The sequence below is a fragment of the Pteronotus mesoamericanus genome, unplaced genomic scaffold (assembly GCF_021234165.1).
Source record: "Pteronotus mesoamericanus isolate MK-2021 breed Mesoamerican mustached bat unplaced genomic scaffold, CSHL_Meso_final contig_32, whole genome shotgun sequence".
NCBI lineage: Eukaryota > Metazoa > Chordata > Mammalia > Chiroptera > Mormoopidae > Pteronotus > Pteronotus mesoamericanus.
Window position 1 is genome coordinate 4,051,876 of NW_026555134.1, and position 5,955 is coordinate 4,057,830.

Below are 5,955 nucleotides of genomic sequence, written 5' to 3' on the forward strand. Positions count from 1 at the left end.
GTATGTTTATTTCATGGCAATATGTTTGTTTGCATAAGTTCAATAAGAGTCTGTTCTCTTTATAACAGGAAATAATGCTTTGATTGGGATATCTGGGAGAGACATGCACAGACTCAGCTATGAATGACATGAAAGCTTTAAAGAATTAAGATTGACTTTGGGAGCCAATTAAATCCCTTTGGAAAAACAGGGTGGTACCTTGCATACATAGTTCACAGCACCCTTTCCAGAGAAGGAATAAAGTTTGCCTCTTGGGAGAGGCAAAGCAAAGAACCTCAGGATGACAGGGGACTCGATGTTGGAAAAACTTTAGTTTCAGGTAATAGTGAATAAGCTTAGTAATCAACATATGGAGAAAGCTATTGTTTCAGGAACTGAAGGATTGACCCACCTTGACTCTAGGACACCAGAAGCAGCTCCACCTTTGTGCCCCAGGGGGACTGCAGGTAATCAAGATGGTATCTGAGGCATTGTGCCCAGGGTGAGATGCCCACCGGCCAGGGCACAAATGAAAGACTGCTGCCCCTTTTAACTGATGAACTTTTCCCTGAATTCCAAACACCTTATTTACAATTTTATTGTTATAAAAAGTGTCCATTCACAATGGGATTTTAGACAACCTATTAGGGTACAAACCCATCGTCTTCTCAGATCGGGGACCATCTAAGAGTCCATAAAGACTCAATCTCTGTCTCTGCTCATTGGGTCTGGTAGGTGACAGGCAGCACAAACAGGCTTTTCCAGTTTCAAGGATACACTGGCGACCTTGAGAAGAATGAAAGTAACCCCAAATATATAGGTATCGCAGGTGAATTCTGACAGCAAGTAAGTGGCTTAGCTTCTTAACTTCAAGAGGCCTTTTTAGATTCAATCTGAAAATTCCTTACGAAAAATTCCAGCAAAATAGATTTAAAAGAGCCTATGTGATTAATTACTATTCTTGCTGGACTTATACAATCAGGTCAAGATTATTGAAACTAGATTTATTTTGTGAATAAATTAGTCTTAATTAGGTTATCTTTGCTAAAGATGGGGGTGATTTCAGAGAGAAAAATTGTTTTTCTAGAACCTATACCACATCTTTGTCAAAATTAGATTCTACTGCTGTTCATTTCTTCTGAGTTAAAAAAAAAAAAAAATTCTACCTATTCAGTAGACTGGATCCTGAATTTTTCTAATCTTTCTTGAATATATGGCTGCAACCCTGCAACTAACATTTTCATTTTCTCATTCTTTGATTGGAATTGAGAGCTAAAAACTGCCGTTTTCCAAGGCCATGCATGTGAAAGTTGGAAAACTTGATACAGACTTCAGAGAAATTCCCATGACAGCTCACCTATGGACAATCTGCACACCTGCTGCAGAAAGGCCGGCCAAAACATTCAAACTGCATACCAGGAGAATTTATCAGACTGTAACTGTGCCTTCACTCCATCTGAAAACAGTTTGAGATGGATGTCTAGAAAGCCTTTTGACTGCCTGCTTCAGAACTCGGAAACTGAGAACACAGTCTGTTCCAGTGATTAACCTTTGTTTTCCTTTTGCTTCCATAGAGATGCCTCTTATGAAACATGTGATTGCTTGCTCCATAGGCTTTACTTTGGAAGCCAACCTGCACCACGCTTCCGGAAATAAGACACAGCTTTTTAACTGAACTGAACTTTTCTCAGTATGGAGACTGGTTTAATGAGATACAGAAGAATATACCCACCAAACTTCTGGAATGTGAAACTTCCAGAGAAGTTTCAGAGATGGGAAATGTGGGGGTTCAGAGTCACCTCAAGATGGGCCTCCGTGGTATGCAAATTGTTTTGAGTTAAAGTTGCCTTGAGCTCAAGGCAACTTTAGCTCAAACTGAAGGGAAACTTTTGCCCCTCCCTTGACTACCTGGAAGAACTTGAATTAGGGCCTTGCTCATAAAGGGAGATTATCTGAGATAACTTCTTTTGACGCATCTATAGGGTAGGACAAACTTCTGTGTACTAAAACATCTGCTCTTCTTATCATCCTGCAATGATCTTTAAAGTCCCCAAGGCACCTTACCTCATCCCTAGCTCAGGATGTCTTATATCACTGATCATCCTTTCTGTTTCTGAACCTCTCTTGCATGTGGGGTCTCTGACTTGACTCTTTCATGTATGTGGGGTTCCCATACATATACATGTATTAAATTTGATTATTTTCTCTTGTTAATCTATTTCATGTCTATTTTTTAAATTTCATGTGTATTTGATTATTAGACCAGCCCAAAGAACCTTGAGTGTAGAGCAGTGTCTCTCCGCCACAGTGGGGACATAAGAAAGATTCAATGAAGGTGGGAGGAAGATGGGGATTCAATTACAGGATAGTTAAGACTATGTTCTCTCTTGAGTATGGTCAAAAGTGTGTTAACCTAGATGCACAGAAAGAATGGACAGGTCTTGCTTAAAGCAAAAATAAGCCTTTTACTGAAGAAATTATATGCCTGGGTTGTGACTATACACCATGACCGGCACGGTTAGGAATTCATGATCAGATCACCCTGTGAGATTAGTTTCCATAGAACTCCTTTTTGTCCACTTACCTGAGCACAATAGAAACGAAAACAACCAGAAAAGAACAATGGTGAAATCTTTTTCTATAGTTAAATAAAGAGAAATAACATAGGAAAAACCTGAAATTATTTAAAAGAAAACATGGGTAACATTAGACTCAGGTATACAGGATTGGGTTGAACTTGCTCACCAAAGCTTGTTGTCAATAAAGCTAAAGTGTATTTTGTAATGCTAAAAAAGATAAATTTAATAAAATAAAAATAAATAATATTTATACAGTATACATGCTGTTCCTCAACAATGGAGATGTTTCCCCCAGGAGTTTATACAGATGAAAGTACAAATATCTTTTAAAATGTTTAAATAAGTCATTCAACTATCAGAGCAATCTTTTAAACATGTTTGTTAACCTCTGCTTAAAATTCTTCAATAGTCCCCACTGTTCACAGGAAAAAAAAACCCAATTATCCTCAAGGAGCACATAAGACCAGAGTCTAACCACATGTCTCCCTCAATAGTCTCTGTATGCATCAATGATTTCAAACCAGTATGTCAAACCAAATATGTCAAACTGTGCCTACTTGCCAGTCTCTAAATGTTTAATCCTAATGCACTCCCCAGTATTTTTGTACTTCTTTTCTCTCTGAACTCAGTTGTTCACCTGATGATAACCCATTTACAAGAGCCAGAAGAAAGTTTACCATCCCTTCAAAAATTTCTGACACTGCAGAAAGAATTTAATAGCCTTTCTTTTATAGACTCACAATCCTATTATAATGATTAGTTGACAGGTTTGTAATATGTATGTAAATTAAAGAAATTAAAGAAGTCCAAAATAAATGGAAGGACATTTTATTAATGAATCCATATAAACCTAGTCATTTAGTTGGAGCTTTATCTTCTAATGTTAAAATTGTGAAGCAAAGTAGAGTTGTATTACTTTAATTGCTAGAGAAGAATCATCTGTTTTTTTAAAGATTTTATTTATTTATTTTTAGAGAGAGAGGAAGGAGAAGGGAAAGAGAAAGAGAGGGAGAGAAACATCAATGTGTGGTTGCCTCTCACATAGCCCCTACTGGGGACCTGGCCCACAACCCAGGCATGTGCCCTGACCAGGAATCAAACCAGAGACCCTTGGATTTGAAGGCCCATGCTCAACCCACTGACCTTGAACCAGGGCTCAAGTCTTTTTTTTAGAAGGGTAATGATATTCTTGAAGATACAGAAATGCAGCCCTTTATCAGTAAGTTGCATTCCTTTATAATCACTAGATTCGTGGAACACCGTTATCTGATTTCAGCAGCTTCTCTACCTAGTGTTTATTCATGATACATACATAGTTTATAGAAGAAAATACCATAGGGAAGTTAAGAAGTTGAGGTAATTTTAGGTCATTTAACCCTTCTATTTCATTTTCTCTAAAATAAATTGAGTTCTCTGTAGAACCAGGTCTTTTTGCAATTGTTACTAGGATGATTACTGTAAATAAGCTATACTTAATGGATTTGCTTGATTTCTCACAATTGCCATATGTATGTCTGATAGATTTGACTTCTGCAATTACTTATAAGTGTATCTGATGGAACTGAATTTTGGAATTAATAACTAAGTAACTAATAACTAAAGTGGGAGTAACTAAATCCAAGTAACTGAAGTTTGAAACTAATTTTTAAATGAAACCTCTAGTAAGTATATTTGAATTCATTCTTAAAGCAATTGTAAAGATAAAGTAGAAGTCTATTTTTTGTTTATTTTTTTACATACATATATTCAGAAAATAATCTCTTCACCGTTGACAATAAACATGTACTCAATTTTCTAGTAGTGATCTGTAGCAAGCTCCTAGCTGATTAAATCCCCTGATGAAAGAAAGGTTGAAAAACAAATTTTATGATTTAGAATCAATAACAGTTCTTTATACTTAAGTATCACAGCTAACTCTAGGCCAAAACAACCAGAAGCAAAGAGAAACATGCAAACAGTTATATACACAGTTTCTCTTTTTGATGACATTTTAAGTTCATTTAAGATCTAAGAGTCTGAACTTATTAAACACAAGACATAAGAGTTAAAGATTTGCCCTGGCTGATGCTCAGTGGGTGCAGCACCAACCTGCAAAAAGGATACTGGTTTGATTCCTGGTCAGAGCACATGCCTGAGTTGCAGGCCAGGTACCCAGTCAAGGGCGTATGAGAGGCAACTGATTAATGTTTCTCACCCACTCTTTCTCCTTCACTTCCCCTGTCTCTGAAATAAATAAATAAAACCTGCTCTTTTCTCTCTCTTTTTTTTTTTAAAAAAAAAGAGAGTTGAAGAATAGAAAACAGATAAAATTATTTCCCATTGTGACAGATTTCACCATAGTAATGGTGAACTTTGAATAACTGTCCTAATTCTCAACCTTGCATTTTTTTTATTATTGCAGTTGTTCTATTACAGTTGTCCCAATTTTCCCCTGTTGCTCTCCCCTGCCCTACCCTTCTCTAACCCCTGCTCCCACAGTCAATTCCCACCCAGTTGTCCAAGTCCATGGGTCATTTATACCTGTTCCTTGATTACACCCTTCCACTTCTTTCCCCCCTTATACCTCTCTTCCATTCCCTCTGGTCTCTGTCAGTCTGTTCTTGTTTCCGTGCCTCTGGTTCTATTTTGCTCATTTGTTTGTTTTGTTGATTAGGTTCCACTTATAAGTGAGATCATATGATATCTGCCTTTCAGTGCCTGGCTTATTTCACTTAATGTAATACTTTCCAGTTCCATCCATACTGTCGTGGAGGGTAGGAGTTCCTTCATTCTTTCTGCTATGTAATGTTCTATTGTGTAACTAACTGTACCACAGTTTTTTGATCCATCCATTTACTGATGGGCACTTAAGCTGTTTCCAGCACTTGGCTATTGTAAATAATGCTGCTATGAACGTAGGGGTGCATAGGTTCTTTTGAATTGGTGTTTCAGGATTCTTAGGGTATAATCCCAGCAGTGGAATAGCTGGATCAAAAGTCAGTTCCATTTTTAATATTTTGAGGAAATTCCATACTGTTTTTCTCAGTGGCTGCACCAGTCTGCATTCCCACCAACAGTGCACTAGGGTTCCCTTTTCTCCACAACCTCGCCAGCACTTGGCTGTTTGTTGAATTTGTTAATGATGGCCATTCTGACCAGTATGAAGTGGTATCTCATTATGGTTTTAATAATGAATAATTATTAAATTATTTGCATCTCTCTGATAGCTAGTGATGTTGAGCATCCTTTCATATGCCTATGGGCCCTCTGTATGTCCTCCTTGGAGAAGTGTCTGTTCAGGTCCTTTGCCCATTTTTAAATAAATTTTTTATCTTCCTGGTTTTGAGCTGTATGAGTTCTTTACATATTTTGGAGATCAAACCCTTCTCTCAGGTTTCACTGTCAAATATGTTTTCCT